This window comes from Macaca thibetana, chromosome 4 (genome assembly GCF_024542745.1).
Source record: "Macaca thibetana thibetana isolate TM-01 chromosome 4, ASM2454274v1, whole genome shotgun sequence".
Taxonomy (NCBI): domain Eukaryota; kingdom Metazoa; phylum Chordata; class Mammalia; order Primates; family Cercopithecidae; genus Macaca; species Macaca thibetana.
In genome coordinates, this window is record NC_065581.1 from 1370709 (window position 1) to 1396964 (window position 26256).

At 46.8% G+C, this 26256-nt stretch overlaps 1 long non-coding RNA gene and 1 pseudogene across 1 annotated transcript; one reads left to right on the plus strand and one right to left on the minus strand.

Annotated features, from left to right (window-relative positions):
- Nucleotides 1–1849: 1849 nt before the first annotated feature.
- Nucleotides 1850–25362, plus strand: LOC126951992 (uncharacterized). The gene is made up of 5 exons (XR_007724759.1): nucleotides 1850–1958; nucleotides 3994–4215; nucleotides 15019–15120; nucleotides 21096–21269; nucleotides 24650–25362. It is a non-coding gene; the product is annotated as an uncharacterized LOC126951992 (long non-coding RNA).
- On the minus strand, nucleotides 19815–21333 carry LOC126951991 (ETS-related transcription factor Elf-2-like; annotated as a pseudogene).
- Nucleotides 25363–26256: the final 894 nt, after the last annotated feature.

Genomic DNA, 26256 nt, shown 5'->3' on the forward strand with positions numbered 1-26256 from the left:
CACCGCTGATGTGACAGGAGGAGAAGTTCAGGCGGGACAGGTCGATCACCTGTCGCTCACCTTCTGCTGTGTGGCCCGATTCCCAACAGGCCACAGACTGGTACTGGTCCATGACCTGGAGGTTAGGGACCCTTGTATGACATGTAAGGAAATCAAATACCCATAAAAAGAACCTGACCCGTGCCACCCGCATCCAGTGTCAGTCTCCCTTATGAAGACTTGAACTCCTGAGGTCTAAGCAGAGAAGGGCTTCAACAAGAGAGTGTCTCCAGGTGGACAGAGGAGCTGTTGACATGGCCCCAGGCTACGTGTGTCCTCCTTCCCCACGGGGGCTCCATGCTGACTTCCGATGTGGGAACTTCCTCTTGTCTCCACGCCCGTGTTGCTGCTCCATCAGAGCCCCCTTAGGCATGCTCAGCACACTTTATCTGCGGATGCCCTGAGCACTCGGGAGCATACTGAAATTTGCAGCAAGAAGGTGACCCGCACTGTGCAAGAATCAAAAAGGAAATAGACTGGAGGCATTGCTTTTGACACCATGGAGTCTTAGACGTCTCAGTCCTGCCTGGGCCCCGGCTCTCGTTCTCTCCAACATGATGCCATCTGCTCAAGCCCTGCTGGAATCCTGTGTTAGAAGAGCACTTCACTTTACAGCCTTAAAGCTTCTATCTGGGCTTCCGGGTTTCCATCCTGGCCCGAACTACTTCTCCTCCGTAACTCACTAGCTGGGTCTACCCTGCAACAAACCTCAGCTCCCTCTCCTGCCAGCCAACGGGACCTGGATCTTATCACACGGAGTCCCCCTGGATGACCCAGCACTGTGATCCAGTAGCCTCATTGCTCCATTTCCCACCCCACTCTCACCCTCCACCCCCGACAGAAGGTGAAAGAGTGCCTTCTCCAGACTCAAGGAGCTCACACCCGAGTTCCTGTGCCCACTCTGATGGGCCCATTAGGCATTCGCTATTTTTCTAAGTAGAGCTAAATAAGTAAACACCACAGTGAATAGTCACATCCTCCCTTACTCAGAGACCAAACTCCCAGGCACTCAGGTGTCCCCAGAGACCTGCTCCAGCGTCTCCATGTCCCTACCCCCACCAACCTAACAGTCGTTCATTCATTCACCACTGCCACTTGCTCTGGGACTCTCGTCTGTCCCCTGTGCTGTGCCCCATGGCTCCAGACATTCTGATGGTGGTGATGAGAATGGTTGTCACCGTTCTCACACGGGAAGCCCCACCTACCTCCAAAAGCATATCGGGCCCAGGCACATGAGCCACCAGATCCAGAGAGAAGGAGACAGCAGAAGCTGCCCCAAATCCAGCTCTAGTCGTTCAACCACAAATGCAGAGTAAAATGCATCCCTCCTTCTCAGACCTTCTCAGACCCCACACCCTTGACTTCCCAGGAGAGATCTGATACGCTTAGAAACCATTTGAATAAGACTTTCCTGGTGTACATCCAATCCTAGAATCTTAGCGCTGGAAACATCTCTGAGATCCTTTGACTTCTCTTATCGTTTTTACAGGGTAGAAGCTAAAGCCTAAAGGATTTGCCCAAAGCCAGTCAACTTGTTACTGAAATGACAGGGGCTAGTACACACCAAATGCCATGCCCTGCATGATCTCCCCAGGGTGCCACATAGGGCGGTTGGACAGTAAGGTCTTTGCCCTTCTTCCTACTGAGAGGTGGGGACAATCCCCTGCACCCTTTAAAGCGGAGTGGGCTCATGGCTCCTCTGACTAGTAGAGTATGGTGCTGGAAATGATGCTGCATCCTACTGTGAGGTCATCAATAGCCATACAGTTGCTCCTTGGAACCCTCACTCTTAGATCCCTGAGCCACCATATAAGAAGTCCAGCTACCCTGAGGCTGTGGACTGTGGCTGCACTCCAGTCTGTAAGCCCAGCTGTGATCGGGTGTCTCACGTTCTACACCCCACCCTCAGCATCAGATATGTGAGTCTCAGACCACCCAGGCTGGCCAGTCTCTGCCCACTGAATACCACCAAGTGATGCCAGGCAATTCCACGCAGAGGAGAACTGCCTGGATGAGCCCTGCCTGAAATCCAGACCCACAGAGTCATGAACTATATACATAAAAGACTGTTATTTTAAGCCACTAGGTTGTGGAATAATTTGTTGCGCAGCAGTGAAAAGCTAGAACACTGCCTGACCTCTTATACTAGCTTGCTAGGACTGTCATAACAAAATATTGCAGACAGGATGGTTACACAGAATTTTATTTCTCACCACTCTGGGGCTGGAGGTCCAAGATCTCGGTGTCTGTGGGATTGGTTTCTCCTGAGGTTTCTCTCTGGCTTGTAAGTGGTGTCTTCTCCCTGTGTCCTCACATCCCCTCCCCATGTGTGTCTGTATCCTCATCTCCTCTTCTGACAATGACAACAGTTGGGTGGGATTAGGACCCACTCTAAAGATTACATTTTTACTCCTTTACTCCTGTAAAGACCCTGTCTCCAAACAGAGTTACATTCTGAGGTACCGGGGCTTCAAACCTCAACATACAAACTGCGGGGGACATAATTCAAACCATCGTACCTCCCTAAAGGGAGACTGACCTGTCAGTAACTCACATTCCCCAAGTACCGAGTTCTCACTGCTTGGGCAGGAACACCGACTCACTGCATGTTCTTACCTAGACACTGGATAATCGTATGTACTAAACTGAAATGGAAATACTGCACAGGAACAAGAATGCAAGTTAGGATGATCAACTCACTGCATGTTCTTGCCTAGACACTGGATAATCGTATGTACTAAACTGAAATTGAAACACTGCACAGGAACAAGAATGCAAGTTATGATGATGTGAACTCTTCTCTCATGCACAATGGAAATACCAGTGCCCACCTCCCATGATCATGAGAATAAGAAAAGCGCCAGGGGTGTGATGACAACCGGCCAAGGAGGCTGGAGTCCTAGGTCATGCCTGTGCATGTCACCCCGGGGCCCCTTCTTCAGAGTGCTGGGGGGAGGGCCAAACCTGCCAGAGATTTTCAGGCACCGACACAGATGGCTCTCCTGTGAGCCTGGCTCCCGCGGTCAGGCTGTTAGGTGAGGCACGAGTCCCACCTGCTGAAAACAGGGACAAATAGGACGCTTAGTGTTCCATTAAGGATCTCGCATTTCACTCAGCTCTGCAAGCTCCTGTCATGAACGATGTGTGTGACGCTGGGCCAGCCGGGCACGGTCAGGGTGGGCAGCAGGTGAGCACACCGACTTTCCCCTCTGCAGAGCCCAGAGCCAGGCCCCAGCCCCGCCAGCCTGACAGCAAAGTGCTCTTGGCAAGCAGAGGCCATGTCTGGTTTATGTAGAGCAAGAAAACCACTGGCAAGCGGCTCTCTTGGCCAGGGCTGTGGGACACGGCCCAGGCCTGGATTGCAGGGGTGTCTGGTACAAGCCAGCGGGGGGCTCTGCGGCATCCTGCAGGGAGAGTGCCTGTCCGTGGAGGCGAAGCTCAGTTTGCAGCCACAGAGCTGAATCCTTTATCTGGGAAAGCTCTTTTTCCTCTGTCAGGCCACCTCCCAGCATCCTCCTTACCACGTGGTTGTTTTCAATATCCAAGCTTCCCCAGGTGCCCCCTTCGCGTCTGCACTTCAAGTTCTCCTGTGTCTGCATTGTGCTACCAAATTCTTCACAAAGGGAACTCACAGGCTCTCCCCTCAGCTCCATCTGCTAGGCCCTGGCCTCAGATCCTGCTGGTCCAAGCTGGGTGCCTGTGAGATTGTGCCTTACTCACTGTTCCTGCCTCTGAAACCTTCTTATGTGAGATGGGCTGCTCTTCCCGAGGCCGGCAGCCCTGCAGCAATTTGATAGGCACAGGACAAGCATCCTTGGGTGTGACTGGGGGAGTCTGGGTCACAATGCGTGCTTTATCATTGGAGAGAGTCAGAGACCCAGGCCAATGGACAAATGCACTTAACCCCTCAAAACTGCTGTCTTTACTGCATGAGGTTATTTTCCTCCACCAGAGACTCTATCTCAGTAGCAGAAAGTCATTCATGAACAAAGACCCGGGACCAAGCCGACTCATATTACTAGCGGGAAACAGCCGCGCCAGCAGCTCACGCCTGCGTCCTCCTCTCCCGCTGTCTCACTGGACCCTGCAGTTAGTTACCTGGGACTTCAGCAGAGCAGAGCAGAGCCTCATCTTACAGAGGTCAAGTGTCCCGCTGCTGCAGGGCCTTCAACCCGGGTGGGACGTGGCCAGGTGAGGAGAGGGAGGGATGTGGGCACATAGCCCACTACTCTTTCCCAGACATCGGCCATCTGGGGCCAGTGGGTCACACGAGCCTCTCAGCCCACAACACAGCAGCCATGTCTCATGCTGCCTCACCAGGGGAGTCCGCCCACCCCAGATGCTCCCTCCAGCCCAAAGCGTTCACAGTACCAACATGACTCAGCTTCAGCGGGAGGCAGGGATTCGGGGCAAACACAAGGATGTGTTCATGGCATGACCCAAGCCACCTGTCCATCACCTGTGCCCACTGTCCGTTTATCAACAGCTCCATATTCACCCATTCATTGCCTACCTACAAAACACAGCTGGCCTCCTTCTTTTGCCAGTTGGCAGTGCTCAGCTTTGTCAGTAGAGGGCACTAGAGAAACATTATAGGAGGAAGGGGCTTTCCATCCTGGTTCCAGGGGGCCCTCTTGCCAGGCTCCTGCAGCCGGCAATCCCCAGGGGCCAGGAGCTCCCTTCCAGACCCCCACCTTGGGTTCAGGCCTTTGGCAAGATGCCTCCTGGTGAACACCTTTCCCCTGGTACTAGAGGGGAGATTTCTAGCAAGTTCTGAAAGGTGGATTTCCAGAAAGTCCTCCCACACAGTACCAGAGCAGCTTCTCTGCCATTCAGGGAGCCATGACCATGTCTGATGAGGTCTGTCTAACTAGGTCTGGATCTCAGGTTGGGAAATAGGAGCCCTTTCTTGGGAAGTGTATCTCAGCCCATGGGGGACTGGCCACTCCTTATATATGTTATTTCTTTAATCTTGAGGCTACTTCTAACTAGCCAATCCTTCAGGACTCCAGTCCCCTGTTATGTTCATAATTCTTTTTGTTGTTGTTGTTGTTTTCTGTTTTGAGATGGAGTCTCGCTTTGTTACCCAGACTGGAGTGCAGTGGCACGATCTTGGCTCACTGAAGCCTCCACCTCCCAGGTTCCAGTGATTCTCCTGCCTCAGCCTCCCACTGGGATTACAGGCACACATCACCTTGCCTGGCTAATTTTTTTGTTTGTTTGTTTGTTTGTTTTGTATTTTTAGTAGAGACGGGGTTTCACCATGTTGGCCAGGCTGGTCTCAAACTCCTGACCTCTGGTGATCTACCCGCCTCGGCCTCCCAAAGTGCTGGGATTACAGGCATGAGCCACCATGCCCGACTAATTCTTTATATTAAACTTTCCCTGTTCAAATTTCCCTGTTGGGCCCTGGCTGATGCACTAAGTGACTCGCTTTTTCCCTCTGAAAAGCAGTGTGGGTTTCCTAGATTCCAAGAAGGGAGACCAAGTCCTTGACAGAGGCAGAAATCATGCCACACTAGGGATAACTGGCTGGAATCGAGGGCAGCTGCAGGCCATTCTAGCAGATGTGAGCCACTGCCTTCAAGTTCCAGGGAAGCTGGCTTTGGAAACAGACTTGGCCTTGTTCTGTTGGATTCAGAAGTCAGATAGAGAGAGAGCCAGGAGGCCAAAGCTATGGGGGAGGGGCCAGATTCCAACTCCACATACGTGAGGCCCTTCTCATCATTCTAGCTGTTTGAGCATGAAACACATGGCTTCAGCCAGGCCTGAGTCTGCTCCAGCACACATGCCTGAGGAGAGAGGTACAGGCTGGACAATTGCCTTCAGAGGATGATATGGAGGGTTTGGGGTACGATGAAGAGGATTTCTAAGAATCAATTATGCTGAGAAATTTTAACAAATAAAATAAGGCAGAGCATTACAATGATAAAACAGTAAGAAAATGCTAAATAGTAACAGTAGACATATCTAACCTAATATCTTGGTCTCCATGTCATTCTAATAATGACATGTATTTGGCCAATGGATTAATAAAGTTGTTATTAAAAGTTTCTCTCCAGTTTTTGCTATCTTGGTATAATATATCTAGCAGGATAAAAATAATCTATCAATAATCACATGGTTATTATGCTGGTGCCCAAAATATACTGAACTGTATGAGTGAAATAATATTTTCAACTAAGGTAAGTATAGTATTGCCAGAATTTATATATTATATAGATCTACAATTTAATTTTCAATTTGTTCATAAAATCTCATTTGCTGTTTTTTATCTTAGGAACCCAAGGGCTGTTTAACTTAGACATTTATGACGTACTAAAGTTATTGTAAGGCTATTTAAATAGTTAAGCATTAAGTGCACATGAATTTACAGTTCTATAAATGTCCTCTTGAACTATGTAAGATACAGCACTCCTAGAAACCCAGCTGAGAAACCCAAACCCAGTTTCACACTGCCAAATAATTCATTTTCAATCAGGAAGCAATGTTTCCATCTTCACAGATTTAAGTTCATGAGCTTGACCAGGACACAGAAAGAGTCTGATTAGTCAATCTGGTCACTTAGCAAATATCTATTGCTTGTCTGAGGCCAGGCACTCTGAATACAGCCATGAGAAAGACAAACACAGCCCCTGCCCTCATGGGGTGAAAACTTGATTATTCATCTCATAAGTGCTACACAGGCTGGAAGCTAACAGGGGTAACGGGAGCTAAGGCTGGGGTGGGGGAGGGCACATCAGGCACAGCTGCCGTGGAGAAAGAACATGTCCTTAAGAACATGAGCCCTAAAGGCTGGAGTGAAGGAGGCGAGGGGGATGTCTGCGGGGCGTGGGGTCCTTGCAGGTGGAGGAAACCTCACGTCTCACCGTGTGAGAACACAGCCCTTCAGACCTGGCAGCCAGAGTGCAGATGCACTTTACTCTTTACTTCCATTTATCTTTATCCTATGCATCTTTTTTTTTTTTTTTTTTTTTTTGAGACGGAGTCTTGCTCTGTCACCCAGGCTGGAGTGCAGTGGCTGGATCTCAGCTCACTGCAAGCTCCGCCTCCCGGGTTTACACCATTCTCCTGCCTCAGCCTCCCGAGTAGCTGGAACTACAGGCTCCCGCCACCTCACCCGGCTAGTTTTTTGTATTTTTTAGTAGAGACGGGGTTTCACCGTGTTAGCCAGGATGGTGATCCACCTGTCTCGGCCTCCCAAAGTGCTGGGATTACAGGCTTGAGCCACCGCGCCCAGTATCCTATGCATCTTTATTCCTTATCAGAGCACCCATCAAAGTATGCGTGTGTGTGTGTGCACTCGCGTGTGCGTGTGTTTATTGGGTCTAGATGTAAGAAGTCTTCCTTACAACTGACACGAGTCAAAAACTGTGAAAACTATGGCTTCTCCTGAGTGAACTGGGAAACTATCGAAGGTTTTTGAGCCACAATGCTGACCAGACTGCATTTTAAAAGTTCTACCCTGGGGCCGCGTGCGGTGGCTCACACCCGGAATCCCACCATTTTGGGAGGCCAGGCAGGGAGATCACCTGAGGTCAGGAGTTCAAGACCAGCCTGGCCAACATGGTGAAACCCCGTCTCTACCAAAAAAAAAAAAAAAAAAAAAAAAATGAAAATTAGCCAGGTGTGGTGGTAGGCACCTGTAATCTCAGCTACTCGGGAGGCTGAGGCAGGAGAATTGCTTGAACCTGGGAGGCAGAAGTTGCAGTGAGCCAAAATCATGCCACTGAACTGAAGCCTGAGCAACAGAGCAAGCCTGTTTCTCAAAAAAATAAAAAATGTTCTACCCTGGTGGCAGAGAAGAGAAGGGACTGACGGGGATGAGACTGGAAGCCAGGGAAGCGGCTGCAGCGGAGAGAGCTGGTGCTGTCCCGCATCTGGGTGTGCCAGGGAGGGTGAAGAAGTGGATAAGTGTGAAAACTATTCAGGAAAGAGAAACACCAGGATGTGGCAGTGAATTGAATATGCGAAGTGAGGTGACGGGAGGAGACCGGAGTCCGACTCCTAGGAAGCTGGCCTGACAATGGCTTGTACACTGGGGTCACTTTCTACGAAAGGGCATTGTGGGCGGGAAACAGGTTTGGGAAATGCCAAGTGTGAAGCCCTGCAAGCTGTCAATCTGGAGATGTTGAGCAAGTCGTTGGATACGTAGTCTGGAGCTTGGAGAGACGGACAGGATTGGAATGAGGTTTACCCAGCAGGTAATTCCCGAGCCGTACCCTTTGCCAGACACTGCACCTTATGTCCTAGACCTCCATTAGTAAATGAACACGTGCTAACACTGCCACCTGGAACCTAGAGCAGCTGCCATTTAAATGGATCGGAGGCACAGGGATGGACACTTACCTAGGGTGAGTGTTTGTAGTATATTGAAATGGGCTGCTACACCCATGATTGAAATATGAGAATACTCAGTAGAAGGAGACTGAGACATGGAAAAGCCAGCAGCATGTTCCATCCTAAGAGCCAAGGAAACAAAGCATTGCCAAGAGGTCGATGCAAATATCAAATTGAAATGGCAGATGTCGCCCATGTGATGGAGGTACTAACATTTTTCTCTCCTACTTCCCAGATATGCTCTGAGGATGAGTAAAGGAAGAAATATTAAAGCCCTATACATTTCAGCATAGAAATTACATATAAAATAGTTTTCGTTATCTTTATTATCATCATTATAACAGTAATGTCAAAGGTCAATGCCAGAAACCACAACTGTAAAAAGTTAAAGTGCCACTATCCATGATGACTTTTCTTTCAGAGATTAGAAACAGAACAGGGGGCTATATGAAAAAATAAAACATGATGAAATTGTAAAAAGAGAAAACAGAAAAATAAATCAGATTCATATTTCCTGACATTCCCAGTAAACGGTAGTTATTTATTTGTTGATGTGTTTATTTATTTACTATTCGCCATATGAAGATGCGTAGAATACAGTTAGTGCTTTTCTGATATTGAATAGTCTCACGAATCAAAGAACTTCCACTCTCTTGATGGCTAAGTCTTATGAACACAGAGAAGCTATCAGAGATCTCACGCCAGAGAAATTAACTCAGAGCTTTGACTCCTGAGATGCTGCATTGCCAGACAGAATCCTACATCTTTAGGATGAAACCTAAGCAGTATAATCCCGTGAGACGAGGTAGAAATGTAAAGTGTAATGATTGTCATTGTGGTTATTAATGATCTCTGTGATAATTGGAGGACACTCAGGACAGATGGCAGCTAACTGCAATATGGGACCCTGGATTGCATCCTGCAGCAGAAAAAAGGACATTAATAGAAAACCAACTAAGGTCTGTACTTTAGTTAATATTGGACTAATGTTAATTTCCCGATTTTGACTATTGTAATACAAATGTGTCAGATGCTAACATTAGGGGAAGCTGGATGAAGCGTATTCCAAACAGGAATTCTCTCTGCTTTACCTCACATCCATGACATGAGTCTAAGTCTTCAAAATATTCTGATGCTTCAATTGGCGTTGGCTTTTTCTTCAAGTTTTTTTGCACCTCCTCATAGCAAATCACCTCATTTGAACCCACTATACTAGAAGAAGCCTGGACTCCACACTCCAGCTTGTAACAACAAGTGAAACAGTGTCACTGGCTCCTAAAAATCATGCATCTATCTTTTTACATTTTATTGTTTTCAATTTACTGCCTATTACTCCAAGAAATATTTTTGTATATTTGTTTTTAAAATATCTATGTCAAAATACTCTCTGCACTTAGTCACTTTCTTTGTACCAATCTGCAAATGGTCCAGTTTAGTGTATAAACCATCTCAACTGAGGAAGATTTTGTCAGTGCTCATACCCACACATGTAACACCCATCTCCCTGTGCTACTAATTCACCTGGCAAAAACATGTTATTGAAACAACGCATGTGTGCAAAACATTGAAATTGCCTCTTTTTGTGGTGGTATCATAAACAATGAAATCTGACTGTATCATCAGGAAACACTTGTTCTCCTGTCTCAACTCACGTTATTATTTGTAAATGCACTAAATGTTGTAAATGGAAGAGTTTGCCAAAATCAGCAAAGTCCATTTAAAGAATAATAATTTAAAAAAAAAAAAAAAAAAAAAAAAAAAGCCTGGCTATTTGGCTCTGAAAACCTTCTCTGGCCAGATCCTTAAGTCTTTTTTCCTGCTCAGGACTTGCATGAAAACCCCAAGAGGACCTGTACTGAAGCCTGTGGGCTGGGTATCCCAGTGGCAGCGGCACCAGATGGACCAGCAGAGACCCTCGGCAACAGGGAAGCCCCTTTATCTAACCTCTTCTAATGTAAACTCATTTCGTCAGTGCATAATGCACTTTGACGTCTCACTTAGATACAGAAAAATGAATTCCATGGAGGGAAGCATTATCTAGAACAACCTTGATTTAACAAGAATTATTTCATTGAGCAAGCATTGACCCATCCATCTGAAGAACAATGTGCTCAAAGAAACCACTAATCAAGGACTGCTCCCGTGAAAACACTAACGAAGTAAGAAAGCAGCCTGCTGGTTTGGGACTGGGAGAGTGCAGAGTGCTAAGATCATGCTGCCTGCCAAGAGGCCGTGCCTCACATTCGAATCCCAGCAGTGCTGCCAGAGGTGGCACTGGTGGATCCGCACGTCCGAGCCAGAACTGAAGACACCTCTGGGGAGGATAGCAAGTGACTTGCATGCCGGAACATGTGGTTTTCTTTGCACGGCTTTCCACCTCTGCATTCTCCATCTTCTACTTAGCAGAAAGTGTGCATGCTACCTGTTTTACAGGGCGTATGGGATGGCCTGATCCTGTCCAGTCACCAAAAACATGTAGTTTATTTTTCCCTGCAAGACTGTCTTGAACAGCATGGCATCCGTCCCTGTTCAGGCGAAGCACTGAAGAATGAAGCTAGGGGGAGCAAGGAGGCACCAGTGAAGCAAGTGTTGCAAACTGCACGATGGAATTCTGCTTAAGCAGAATGGAGAAGCCATTAAAGCTAATAATTCATGCTGGGATATTCATTTAGTTCTGTTAGCTACATAAAGCTAGTCCCTCCAGAGCACAAATGTGCAGCATTTGTTTAAAACAGTATCAGTGAAACTGGATGGTCAGAAACGGAAAAATAGGGCACTGACGTCCTTGTATCCCCGCTCAGACACCCAGACTGGCCGCGTCAGGACGAACGAGGCTATCTGGCCTCCTTGCCTCAGACTTGGGTGCAGACAGCCCAGAAGGTCCCAGGTGGCACTGGGGCAGCAGGTGGGGGGACATCGGCACGCCCTGGAAGGTGGCCCTCACCTCCTAGCGGCGGAGGGGAGCTCTTTGTCACTTCCTCAGCCACCCTCAAGATGCAGAAATGAGCCAACAGAACAGAAAGCAGCACAGACAGCCCAGGGAGAGCGCCCTTCTGTCCAGACACAGGCAGGGCACAAACAGGGAATACCTGGTGTCTGCCCATCGCTTTCCTTTTGCTCAGATTAAAGAAGAAAACTGGAAACCACGGTTATCTAGGACATAGCAGCTCTGCTAGCAGCCAGCCAGGGCCACATTTGGACAGCGTCACAGTGGTCGGGAGCATGAGATTTGGGGACGGAGAAGGGCATTGGGACAGGGGCTGCATCCATGCATTTGCTTCAATTCCCTCTCCTGCCAGAATCAGAGAATCGCAGCTGGTTTTCTGTTGTTCTTTTCTGGGTTTTTTGTTTTGTTTTGTTTTGTTTTAATGGAGATGGGATCTTGAGCTTCCAGCACCTTCTTTTTTAATGTACATATCTCCCTCAGTCCCCACCAGCTAAAATTACATTGAATGGAATGGGACTCAAGACCAGCACCCTTGTGTTAGAGGAGGGACCCCTCCATGAGTCCTGTCTCTCGAACCCCAAATCTGACCCATGAACTGGTCCCGTAACTCTACCTTCTACATAGCACCGACGGCAGCCAGCACTTGCCAGTTCCACCGCTGTGCCCTGGGCTGACCACCCCGCTCTTCTCTCACCTGGGTGCTACACGGGTTTCCTAATTGGTGTCCCTGGGTCCTTCCTTGCACCCTTCATCCTAGTCTCCAAACGGCAGCCAAAGCAATGCTGTTAAAATATGTGTCTGATCACACCAGCCCACTGCTCAGAACTCTCCAAGAGTTACGAGCCAAGCAAAATCTCACACGGGTGACGAGGCCCTATGTAACTGGATCCTGTTATTTCTCTGACCTCTCTGGCTATTCTTCTTGCTCACACCACCCCAGCCATTCTGTCCTTGTAACTCCTTGAACTTTCCAGACATGGTCCCACCACAGGCCCTTTGCACCTGCTGTTCCTTCTGTCTATAAGGCTTACATTTTAGGCTGATTTCTCATCTCTTTCCAGTCTTTACTCAAACATGCACCCCACGCCCCCCATTCCTTTTTCCTGGCTTTATTTCATTTATTTATTTATTTTGAGACAGAATCTTGCTCTGTCACCCAGGCTGCAGTGCAGTGGCATGATCTCGGCTCACTGCAACCTCTGTCCTGGCTTTATTTTACTTCATAGTCCCTGTCACCATGTAACCAGCTATTGATTCCACTTATTTACCTTGCTTACTATCTGTTTCCCTCAACCAGGATTTGAGAATAACAAAGACAGGGATCTTTTTGCTTATTTTGTTCCATGACGTATTCTCAGAGCCCAGAACAGTGTCTGGTGTACAGTTAGTGCTCAGCAAATCACTGTTATATTCACCGGTGGGATAAATAAATATTGAATGAATTGCACCAATCAGGCAGGATACAGGAGCACTGAAGAGCAGGCAAGAGAGGCTGAGAACCCGCTGGTTCTGCAGGACAAGGCATTTCTCCATCTATTGATTAAGAGTGGGCAGAAGAGGCCAGGCACGGTGGCTCACGCCTGTAGTCCCAGCACTTTGGGAGTCCAAGGTGGATGGATCACTTGAGGTCAGGAGTTCAAGACCAGCCTGACCAACATGGTGAAACCTTGTCTCTACTAAATATACAAAATTAGTCGGGCTTAGTGGTGTGCACCTGTAATCCCAGCTACTCAGGAGGCTGAGGCAGGAGCATCACTTGAATCCAGGAGGCAGAGGTTACAGTGAGCTGAGATCATGCCATTGTACTCCAGCCTGGGCAGCAAGAGTGAAATTCCACTCAAAAAAAAAAAAAAAAAAAAAAGAGTAGGCAGAAGCATCCTCCAGCACAGCATTTCTCATCCAGCAGGCTGCCCAATAGAGGGTCCTGAGATCATTGCAATGGGCTGTGACCACCAACATAAAGAAAATTTTAAAAGAAATAGCCAGCCAGGGTGGCATGTGCCTGTAGTCCCAGCTGCTTGGGAGGCTGAGGTGGGAAGGATTACTTGAGCCCAGGAGTTCTGTACTGTAGGGCACGGTGCCCATCGGGTGACACCCATCAGGTGTCTGCACTAAGTTCAGCATCAAGAGCACGGGACCCACTGGGCTGCCTAAGAAGGAATGAACCAGCCTGCTTTGGAAACAGCAGCTGAAACTCCTGTGCCAATCAGTGGTGGGATCACACCTGTGAAGAGCCACTCCTGCCTGGGCAACACAGACCCTGTCTCTTGGAAAATTAAAAACTTAAAAGTTAAAAAAGAAAAGAAAAGAAATACATAAATTAATTAAATAAAAATAAAATTTTAAAAAATTTAGGCCGGGCGCGGTGGCTCAAGCCTGTAATCCCGGCACTTTGGGAGGCCGAGACGGGCGGATCACGAGGTCAGGAGATCGATACCATCCTGGCTAACACGGTGAAACCCCGTCTCTACTAAAAAATACAAAAAACTGGCCGGGCGCGGTGGCGCCGCCTGTAGTCCCAGCTACTCGGGAGGCTGAGGCAGGAGAATGGCGGGAACCCGGGAGACGGAGCTTGCAGTGAGCTGAGATCCGGCCACTGCACTCCAGCCTGGGCGACAGAGCGAGACTCTGTCTCAAAAAAAACAAAAAAAAAAAATTTAAGGAAATCAAATTTTAAAAATTAGAGTAAATCATATATAGTAAGAATAAGTATTATTTCAAGAAATTTCTGTTTCCAATCCACACACACATATAGGTGTTAGATTGTTGCAGTATAAAATGTATTGCTTATTGTAGTTCTCAGTCAGAAAGGTTTGGAGGCTGGGTGTGGTGGTTCGTGCCTCCAATCCAAGCACTTTAGGAGGTCTAAGCGGGAGGATTGCTTGAGGCCAGGAGTTCAAGGCCAGCCTAGGGAACATAATGAGACCCCATTTCTAAAAAATAAATTTTTAAAATTAACCAGGCATGGTGTGTGTGCTGTAGTCTCAGCTACTTGGGAGGCTGAGGCAGGAGGACTGCTTGAGCCCAGGAGGTTGAGGCTATATTGAGCAGTGATTGCAGCACTGCACTCCAGCTTAAGCGACAGAGTGAGAACCTGTCTCCAAAAAAAAAAAAAAAAAAGTTCTTTATTCCCTGTGACCAAAAGACTTTAGGAGTTTAAAGTATTTTCTGGTTTGAGTCATGATTACAACTGTTGTTATTGTATGCAACTAATGAAAACAACATAAATGTTATAAATACTGATTTAAAAATTGTGTTACTAAATGCAAGGAAGAAATTTTTATTGGAAATGTATCACTTGTGTGATGAATGTTCTCTCTTTCTCTCTCTCTCTTTTTTTTTTTTTTTTTTTTTGAGTTGGGATCTCATGCTGTCACTCAAGCTGGAATGCAGTAGTGTGATCATGGTTCATTGTAGAGGTCCTGGGCTCAAGGGATCCTCACAAAGTGCTGGGATTACAGGTGTGAGCTACTGCGTCCAGTTTGAATTTTCTCATTTTAAAATGTAACAGGATAAATATACCACTGCCAGAATGCAACACAGCCCGGAATTAATTCTTTTCCTACTTTTTGTGCTTTGTAGATATAACTTCTGGAAAACTTAATCACAAAATTAAGCTGATGTGAATGGAAAAGGTTTGTTATAGAAATGTCCGTCAATTCTCCCAATTCTTTCCTCATTTTATTCTCCAGATCATCCAGGTCTTCACAGGACTCCTCCCCCAGAATGATGCCTCCTTTGACAACAGTTGGAGATGTCAGAGTTGAGATCATTACTCAGCACTGGATGCAGTGGTGCGTGTCTGTGGTCCCAGGACTGAGGAGGCAGAGACAGGAGTATTGCTTGAGCCCAGGAGGTTGAGGCTGCAATGAACTGTAGTCTGCACCACTGCACTCCAGCCCAGGTGACAGAGCAAGACACTGTTTCTAAAAAATAATAATAATAATAATAATTTAAGTTTGGAAAATCTGTTATAGCTAATACCCCTGGAGTAGCTGAAATACTCCCATTTTAACGGTTTTGTAGAGAGAGATCTTCCACGGCCTTTTTGGATCTCCCATTGTGTGTGCTTACGTGTGGTGAGCTTGTGTTCAACATTTCTCCAGCGCTCTGCTCATTTTTCTTATTTTTTTCTTTCTGTTCTTCAAGCTGCATAATTTCTACCTATCCTATATATCTATCTTCAAAGTTTGCTGATTCTTTTTATTTGAACGACTCAACATGTTCAAATAACATGTTCCTGTTGAGCATTTCTAGCGATCTTTAAATTTTTGTCATTGTGCTTTTCAACTCCAAAATTTCCGTCTGGCTCTTTTTTGTAACTCCTCTCTTTAGTGACCGTCTCTCTCTATGTCATTGCTATCAAACCCTTTTAAAATTATTTACATGTGGTTTCCTTAGTCCTCTGAACACATTTACAATCCTACTTTGAGTATGTACCTGCTTGGTCCAACATCTAAGCCCTTCGAAGGCAGTTTCTATCGCCCGTTGCTTTTCCCGGGTATCAGTCATGCTTTGTTTCTTTGTAAGCCTAATTTTTTTGTTGAAAACTGGACATTAAATACTACCTTGTAGTAACTCGGGATACTGACATCCCATTTGGTGGCTTGATTTTCTTTTTTTTTTTTGTCATTTTGGTTGTTTACTTGATTCGTGATGTGGCTGGGCTGAATCTGTGAAGTTTTATTTTCCTTACAATGCGATGTCCCGGCTCAGGTATTTTCCCCTTGAGTATGTCTTTTACCCCGGCATCCTGGGGTTCACCCTGGGTCTGCATAAATCACTTACTGGTCAAAGACTGTACCTAAGCTGCTTAGCCAATTAGCTTTTCGCCTTTAGCACTGTGTCTGTGTGTGGCTGCAGACTGCTTTCACTGCGCAGAGAGTTCACGATTTCACCCTGCCTTTAGCCAGGGTCTGGTAGCTCAGAGTTTCTCTTTCCTGAAGAGGTATAGCCTTGGGTGTGTGCAGAGTCTTCCAAATGACCAGGAGCCAGTATGATTTTATTTTTAGACCTGGCTTCCTAGGAGTCAGCCTTGGGTCAGAGTAACTGTTGTTTAGCCAGTGTGTGGTCAGAGGCTGCGTCAAGTCCCTGGAGCCAGAAAGGCTAAAGGCCCCTTAATGATGGGTCTTCTATTGCTAGACCCGGAAGCTCCTTCCTACCAATGAGCTGGAGGAGGGCAATCGAGCCCCTGTATTCTTCGTCCTGGGCAAAACACTCGCCCTGCTAATGGAGTCTGTGTGACGAGGGAAGCCCCAGTCCTCCAGGCTGAGCCCAACAGGTAGCATTTCCACAGCACAAGGCTGGGGAAGACGGGAGATGCACATGGCCCGCCCCCACTGGTGTGAAGCTGGAGCTGGGACTGGGAGCTGAGGGTAGAGGGAGCCCCCACCACACAGAGCTGATGAAAAGGCTGTGGGGATACAAGCCCTGGCTCAAATGCCATAGATTCCTGCTATTTTGATTGAGATTTCATAGGTTTTCTTGAAAGACGGTTTTCCCTTTGCTGTTTGCCCTTAGAACAATTACCACAGGCTTTAAATGGTTGTTGATTTACGTTTTACCTTTTAATTAATTTTCTCCAGTTCAGTGGTTGCTCTGCTGAGGAAGGGGGCTGCCTTTCTAGAAGTCCTGTCCTCTGGGCCTTTTGTACAATCCACGTCAAGGTCTTACTGTGTGAAAGTGGCTTTCTGTGTGGAACTCAAGCCTAACGTGCCGGGGCCAGCCTGCTACCTTTCAGCGGGCACCTGTTCAGTGGGGCACCCCCAAACCCAAATCTCCTGGGCCTGATGCAAAGAGGAGCCAGAGGAGAATGAGAAGGAACAGGGTACAGAGCTCTCGCTCAGGGGTGGTAGGGCCCAGTGGTTGAGAATTCAGTCCCAGACAATAAATATTTACGGATGGAGTTCCCCACTTCGGACCGGATGTACTGCCTGTTCTTCCACCAGACATGAGGCCCAAGTGGGTGGAGTTTTGTTTCTTCTGTCCTGTGCTGTATCCCCAGAGCCTGGAACAGAGCCTGGTACACAGTAGGGCACCTGCTGATCGGGTGCAGTTCATGGCCACCACCTCTAGCTACCTGTGATTGGAGATAAGACAGTAATGAGGCCAGAATTCTTCAAGAATCCTTTGAGCTTCCTAATCCACAGCTGTGCAGCCTGTGCTGTGTTATTTACCGTAGCCCCAGGAGGGCTCCCACCCGACTCTGTGGCAAGTTGGACGGAGAACCAGAGTTGCGGTCACATGTCAAGCCATAGCACTGGCAGAGCTCCTCGAGAAAGCTGCGTCCTCCGCCACAATGCACTCCTGCCTTAGTGCCTCGTGTGTAAGAGGAGAGGCAGGCAGAGGAGGTGCTTCTGCCTCCATCTCAGGAGATGGGCTTGAACTGCATGGGTCCACTTCGATGTGGATTTTCTTTCACCTCTGCCACCCCTGAGACAGCAAAGCCAACCCCTCCTCTTCCTCCTCCTCCTCGGCCTACTCGATGTGAAGATGAAGAGGATGAACACCTTGGTGAGGATCCACTTCACGAACAGCAAATGTGTTTTTCCTTCCTTGTGATTTTCTTAATGCCATTTTCTTTTCTCAAGCTTCCTTTAAGAAAACAGTACATCATACACATACAAAATATGTGTTAATAGACTGTGTTATCGGTAAGGCATCCGGATGACAGCAAGCTATTAATAGGGGAATCAAAAATTATACTCAGATTTTCAACTGTGCAGGGATCAGTGCCTCTACCCCACATTGTTCAAGAGCCACCTGTGTATCCACTTTATTTTTTAACGTTATTTTTATATCAATAGTTTTTGCGGAACAGGTGGTTTTGTGTTACATGGATAAATTCTTTAGTGGTGATTTGTAAGATTTCGGTGCACCTGTCACCTGAGCAGTGTCCCTTACCCCCCTCCAATCCTTCCTTCTAAGATCCCAGAGCCCATTATATCATTCTTATGCCTTTTCATCCTCATAGTTTAGCTCCCACTTGTAAGTGAGAACAGATGATATTCTGTCTTCCACTCCTGAGTTACTTCACTTAGGATAATGGCCTCCAGTTCCATCCAAGTTAGTGCAAAAGACATTATTTCATTCCTTTTTATGGCTGAGTAGTATTCCATGGTGTATATACCACATTTTCTTTATCCACTCGTTGGCTGAAGGGCACTCAGGTTGGTTGCATATCTTTGCAATTGCAAATTGTATATTTATTTTTATTTTTTAAATTTCATTTCCGTATTCCAGAAAACCTACTTGAATACACTTTGAAACAAGAGTCCAACAAAATAGAACAGACTTCAAATGTTGAATATACAAACTATTATAGTTCAAATCTGAACACTGGTACTTTCCCTCATAAACTTCAACTAAAACAAAAAACAAAGTAAGAAAAGAAAGAAAGGAAGAAGGAAGGGAGGGAGGGAAGAAGGGAGGGAGGAAAGAAAAGAAGAAAAGGAAAAGAAAAGAAGGAAAGAAGGAAGGAAGGAGAAGGAAAGAAGAAAGAAAGGAAAGGAAAGGAAAGGAAAGGAAAGGAAAGGAAGGAAAGAAAGCTCACTCCAGGTATTAGAGCTACCTGACAAAAATTCATGCTGATCTTGAACTTCCAAGTGACACTAGAACTGAAACTGATACGTCTGCACAAATGCCAGGGCTAAGTGAGTGACACAGACATGTTACAGGAAAAGGCCAGGGCCAACTGTTAAGTTGTCCACAATTAAGAAACTGACAGACTTAAACTACCATATAAAATCTTACATGTAAACTCTATAACAATACTGTGTTAGGTACAAGATTTTTAAAATTTTCATTTAATAAAAAAACTTTATACAAACAAGCCATTGGCTTATTTCAAGAAAGAAAACTGAAAATTAGTCTAAGGCCTTTGTTTTAAATCAGCTTAAGCTGTGCGTGTGTGTGTGTGTGTGTGTGTGTGTGTGTGTATCACACTAGACCTTTTTTTGCTATCCTCTTTCTGAAGTTTTTGGATCCATTCTTCAATTCACATTCTAAAATACGTATATTAGGACAGTGTTCACATAGCACCAGTTGAGTACTGTGCGAACACAGTAATAATTGCTGGTACGCATATAAAATGCATCAAAAATTGCCATATGTAACAATGAGACCACTGGTCCCAACCCCTCCCCACTGAAACCGAAAACTATATAACCTCTTACAGAATGTTAGTGTTCATCGTCTTAGTGTGACTCGATATCTTAGTGAGCTGCTTGGTTCCTTTCAATCCTTTTTTTTAGCAATGGCTTCAGTTGTTTTCCTACTGGAAGAGCAGTTTTCTGTCAGCATCTCAATTAATAGTTTACTTCCCAGTGAAACATGGGATAGGTAATTTATTTCCAGTAAGTTTGCTTGTTTTCTTACATGCATTAAAAATGGTTTAAAGCCTTCTTTGACTTTTCTTGATGACTTCCCTTGCCAATGTTTACGTCAGTACTGCCACTAACAGCCTGAAGTCCATGGTGGAGCTCCTGTTTTATTTCTCACATGTCACTAGTTCTTCTGTTTTCATAGTTACAGGAAGGGCAGTAGCTGAAGGCGCACTGACCACCACCACATGGGTCACTGTCTTACTTCCATCTGCCAGTTTTTCTTCTACCAACAGCAAAGTTTCCACATCACATTCTTGCTTTTATGCCATTGCTTCTGATTTAACCTCCGGTCCCTTTATGACTACACTGGTAACTTGAGGAGGAGTCTGTCCAGATGCCTGCTGAGTAGGCACTGACAGTCTCATTACAGGTGTACCAGGGGCTATTGAAACAGGGGTAACTGCTCTCACAGCCAAAGGGGCTCCAACAGTGTGAATGCCTCCTGATCCGATCAGATTTGACTTTGTCTGCAGCTGACACCGTGCAAGCTGTGTAGCTGGGATGGTAATAATTTTGGCAGGCTTCATGGTGATTTTGTCTCCGTTTTCAGCAGAAGCTGGCATCACAGCAGGGACTGCCTGAATGGCTGCCTTGGGAGAGGTGGCTGTTGTTGGACTCGTGCTGATTATTAATGGTGCACCTGCATTAAGTGACTGAACTGCCACAGCTGAAATTTTCTGGCCCCAATGATGTCATTACAACAGGTACTTGCATTGCCACACAAACGGTCCTTGGAGCTGCTGTTGCTGATACAGATGCAGTGATAGTAGGAGACCTGGATGAAGCATGGTGACCAGGGGAAATGATATTCACAAATCTAGCCTCACCCTTCTCAGCTCTGGAGCAGTTTCTAGGGGATGAATTTCTTCCACCACGAACAGAGGATGCTGCTTTCAGGAGACTTTCTGCAGACAGACACTCGTTCTCATAATTTTTCATCTGTAGCTCCTGCTAAATCTTCATTACAGGTTTCACTTTTGTTATCGTCTATGACCACTATGTTTTGGGGCATATCCTTGAACTGATATACAAAGCCTCTGTCCTGCAACCTTTGCAAGAATTCCCCTTTGGTAGTAGTATCTTGAAGCTTGTCCCATGGTTTCATAGTTCATGTCTGGTTTATTCTTATGCTTTCCCCAAAGCTTAGAGATAGCTTTTGGATCCACCAGCTTGAATAGGCCTTTTTCTCTCTGAGGCCATTTAATATACCGGGGACAAGTATTTTTATCTTGAAGTAGATCTAAAAGAAACTCCCACAAATAGGTTATGTTTCCTTTTCCTTCTCTCAGTTTCTTCATTATACCTAACTCAGAAGACCACTGGAAACTGGTGGTTGCTGGGTCTTTGGTTTACGGCCAACTGTTTTCTTTTTCATTGGTTCACAGCTATCTGGTGATGTAGGAGTAGGAGAGGTACTCATTGGTTCAGCCTCTTCCGTCGACGCCTCCACTGCAGTTTCGGTAATGACATCTGGCCTCATAGTGGCATGGCTAAATTCTGGAGTTGATACACAAGGAGGGACAAACACTTCCACAGGACTTCTCGAATCCCTCCAGCAGGTAGGAGATTCCATATGAAGCAGGGCTTCGGCAGCTTCGATTGTCTTCTCTGTACCGTGTACATTACTGCTGTGAACAGATGCTTCCACCCCCGAGATGAGCAGATCCAGCTGGTTCGGGGTCCCTCATGCAGAGAGTCGTTGCCATGTTTATCCCGGGGCTGGAGCTGCTGCTTCACACTGACTTGCACCGTGAGCAGCGGCGGCAGGGGAGGAGGTGGACCTGCGGCCGGAGACACACGCTGTGTGGTCGGTCAACACACACTCACACACTGGCACACGCTCCAGTGCCCCAAAGGAAGCTGAGGCCAGCCCACCTCCCGCTGCAGGGCTGAGAAACCCACCACCTAACGGCAGGGGCAGGGGGCACAGCTGGCAACGCCTACTTTATTTTTAAAAATCATCACTGGGGCCAGGAGCAGTGGTTCATGCCTGTAATCCCAACACTTTGGGAGGCCAAGGTGGGCAGATGACCTGAGGTCGGGAGTTCGAGACCAGCCTGGCCAACACGGTGAAACCCTGTCTTTACTAAAAATACAAAAATTAGCTGGACGTGGTTGTGTATGCCTGTAATCTCAGCTACTCAGGAGGCTGAGGCAGGAAAATCGCTTCAACCGCAAGGCAGAGGTTGCAGTGAGCCGGGATCATGCCACTGCATTCTGGCCTGGGCAATAGAGCAAGACGGTCTAAAAAAAGAAAAGGAAAAACAATTAGGGAATACATTTTGTGCCGTATGTATTGGGTGAATTGAGGAAAGGTTCCTTATGGGATAGTTCACTTATGCCTCACCACCACCTCCTAAGATAAGGAATAGCAGACCATTTTCCAGATGAAGAAATGAGGTTTAGAAAGAACGTAATTTTAAAGTCACATGACCAGCAGGTCGCAGACCCTGAATTGGAACCTGAGTGTATCTGGCTTATGTTCTTCCTACTGCATATGCTATATCTTCCAGGAAGAAAAAAGTATTTACAACGTACTAAAAGGTCGTCATAGTTGGAAAGGACCTGATGGATAATCCAGGCAGAAGTGTCCGCCCTTTTTGCATTAAACTATATAAAGTCAATTACGTTAACTGAAAGAAGTTATCCCGTCGTGGACCCAAGATGACCCTGGTGGTGCTCGGAACTTGCTTTGCCCACAGCAGCTGTTCGCCAGTCCCATCCTTGGCCCCAAGCCCCCCGGTGGTTGTCACATGGCCTCACACTTATCTCATGAGCTACACTTGTTACAGATTTTAATAATATAACATCCTTCTATGACGGATGTGCAAAAGCAGGCATCAGAAACCACTGACATTTATTATCACCATCTGTTACCATCACTAGGAAAGTTGGACGCTGTCGTTTTTAATTCAGATAAATCGGGTCTGAATGGCTGAATCCCCTTTGCTCAAAGCTCTGCTGAAGTGAAGCACGTATTAACTAGTGTTTCTAAATGACCATTGACCTGGCATTTTCCCAATCAAAGATGGTTTTTTTTGTTGTTTATTTTTAATTATGTCACATCTATGAAACACAGTTTGCCAAAAGCAAGCCGTTCAGCGACCTCTGAGCACTGAGTTCTGACCACAAAGGAGGGAGCTCTGTAACAATTGTGTGTGTTTTCCATGACCCCAGAGGACTGCCCTTCAGCTCTGCGGAGAAGGCTCCTCTGCGGCACAGGGGCCCACCAGCCTCGAGGCACAGGCGAGACCAGAGCACATCTACACTCAGGTCTGGTGCTCTGGCCAGAAGCAGAGGCTGCCAATCGTACTGAGCCATACTTAATTAAGTAATAGTTTTATGAGGTGGACGGCAATACCCCAGGGGCCAACTCAAGGCCACAGGATTTATTGAGCTCTAACTGCAAACTGACAGTCCCCAGCATGCACACAACAGAGCCTGTATTACGGGAAAGTTAGTGTTGCGAGAGAATTCCTTCCAGGGAAAGTGAGGTGCCCATTATTCATTTGCTGGTAGGTTCTCTGCTCCATGAGGCACCAGCACTTCCAACAGGAGCCTGGGTGGACACCCGCAGAAGATGTGCAGAATGAAAGATGGGGAGCAATGACCCGAAAGCGTGCTCGGGGCTTGCCTGGTCAAGAGAGACAGGAAGTGGTGGCTTGTAAAGAGGAAGCACCTTCACAAGCAATAACCACCAGCAGTGGGATTTCGGTGGGGGAACAACTGAGGACAAGACAGGTCAGGCAGGGATGTGATAACTAACTATGGTTTCAAGAAGGAGAGGGGGCCAGAGCCAGTCACCTGTCCCCAAGTGTCACTGTAACTCCACTTCTCCATCAGCCAATCAGCGCCAGGAAGCGGGAATGAGTGATGCAGGCAGCCAAAGGGGCCACTCACCCCTGGATCTGTGTGTCTAGCTATTTAGCTGTGGGGAACGTTATTGAACGTGGATTTTAAGACACACAAAATACTCTGCCGAAAATCCAAAGAAACACACTCGTAGACTTACAAGTCTCCAGATTTTATCCCATACGGGAGTCAGAAAGTTCATGAGAACCTGGAAGCATCTGCCTTTTTAGATTTTATGCTTCATCTTTTCTGACATCATCCTTGGGTAGCTGTCCCTGCAAGACCACTGGAAGAAAGACTGAACTTAAAGCAGTTGTTTCCTTGGAATACTTATAAAAATATGAAGGCTTTGTGTGTTCTTTTTAAAAATCTGTAACATTGCAACCTGATTCAAAGCAAACACATAAAAAAACCACAAGGCTGATAGGTAAGAAAAAGACCTTAATGAGGGATCCTTAGAGATGCTCATGTATTGAAGCAGGTGGGTCAAGGACGAGACCCTTCGAGGCCCTTGCAGGAATTGATTAGTGCTGAGGATAGCGGTCATCCCTTCTAGCTTGCCCAGGGCAGTATCATTTTATCCTGCTGACCCGGGGTCATCATTAACACCATCCCCTTTCAGACTGAAGGCATCCTGTAACCAGAGAACTAGTTCAAACCAATTCAACCCTGTCAGTAACAAAATGTAATGAAATGTGGACTGTTTTTCAGTGCAACAGACCCCCAGATTGCAAGTCATATAATCTGAGTGTGCCAGATGAACTGAGCAAACTCTATCCATGCTGACCAGAACATAAAAGCCAACCACAGGTGGAACCGAAATATTCAGACTGCAGAACAGAGAGCAAATTAAGAAGCAAGAGGTGCCATATTTTGTTGCAGTACAGACTTTAGAGCCAAGGGCCCACCACTGCCCCTCTGCATGACCCAGCTGGATCCCACCTCGCGGCATCTTCCTGTCTCCTCCATAGTTACCCTCTGCCTATAAAACCTGCCCCCAGACTCTGGCTGGGGGAGATGGACATGAGTGTCCTCTCCAGTCTCTTTGCCAGTCCATTCACAATAAAGCTTTTTCTTTTCTCAAAAGCCCATGCCATAGCGTTGGTGTCTATGTGTGTTGGGAAGCAAGCCCATCACTCCATGACATCCCAGTTTGGACAACAAATTCTGCAGTCATCTGGAGCTGGGAATCAGACCTGGAGCCCTGACAGTTTCTCATCCTCCAGGTGAAGCCTCCAGCAATGACCACCAGCCTGTTGCCCTCGACTGGCCTTGGTTCCAAAGCAGGCGGTGGTGATTAACGGTCCGAGGCACACCTGAGGCCCGAAGCCATGTCAGCCCTGTGCTGACCTGAGTAGCTGTGTCTGCCCCATGTGACAGTGGGGTTAGCCATGCAGCCTCCCCGGGGAGGATGGCATCATGGTGATGGGAGGAAGCACTCCCCGCTTTGTGACTTGAAGGTCAAGACAGTGCTCTTTCCCAGCCCAGCTAAGGAGTCCTCTTTAACCTTGTAACAGCCATCAGCCTCCTTGGTTGTCATGGAAACACAAACCAAAGATCCCTCCTTCTCATTAGGATCCCATCACACTTCCGGCGTCTTAGGGAGAAACTTTGGGAATAGTCAGGCATCATGGTGGTGAGCACCTGCAGTCCCAGCTGACTCAGGAGGCTGAGGCAAGAGGATCGCTTGAGGCCAGGAGTCCTAGGCTGCAGTGAGCAATGATTGTGCCACTGCACTCCAGGCTGGGCAACAAAAAGAGACCCTGTGTCTAAAAAGTAAATAAATAACTAATTTAAATTCAAAAACAAACAAAGGAGTTTGTTGCTCTCTCGCATCATAGTCTAGATGAATGTTCTAGTTTGACAGGTGGTTCTGGGCCACGCAGTCATTCAGGGCCCCAGGCAGAGAGCATCTCTGCTATCTTTGGCCCATGACTTCCAGGGTAGCTGTGGCCATTGCCACCGTTGTCAGTATGGAAGGAGCAGAGAGGATGGGTGATGCACTCCCATTGCTTTATGGGCCCCAGTATGGAAATGGCCCACGTTATAGGAAGAATTTAGCTAAGTTGGCCCAAGTACTACAGAGAGGACTGGGAGAGGTTGTACCTGGCTGGTATCCAGATCCCAGGTAGAATTTATTTTTATGAATGAGGGGAAGAGTGGATGTTGGCTTACGACTAGCATTTTCCATCACAAAGGTGATACTTCCTTCCCCTTAGGCTGTTGCAACAAGTAGGTTAGATTAAATGTGCCCAGCACATACTGGTATTCAAGAAATGGGATCTCTTCCTCTTCCTATTTCTGACATGTTCTTGTCTGGTCTTCAGTCTGTAAATACCCTGCCTATGCTGGTCATTTCCAAAATTACATGACTAGCTCTAAATTCTCCCCCAACTTCTCGCTCTAAATATCCACCTGACCTCTTGTCATACCCACGTGGCTATGTAATAGACATATCAAATTTAGTATGTACATATGTTGAAATTTATCAAATCATGCATTTTAAATATGTGTAGTTTATTGTGTGTCAATTACACCTCAATGAAATGGTTTTGAAATAACAATATGGACACAAAGGAGCACTTGCTTTTCCCCCTGAAAGAGACCCTTCCCCAGTTGCCATCATTTCAGCAAATGGCACCACACAGCTGCCTGTTTCAAAACCTGAGATCTCCTCCTTGGGTCCTGTCCCCT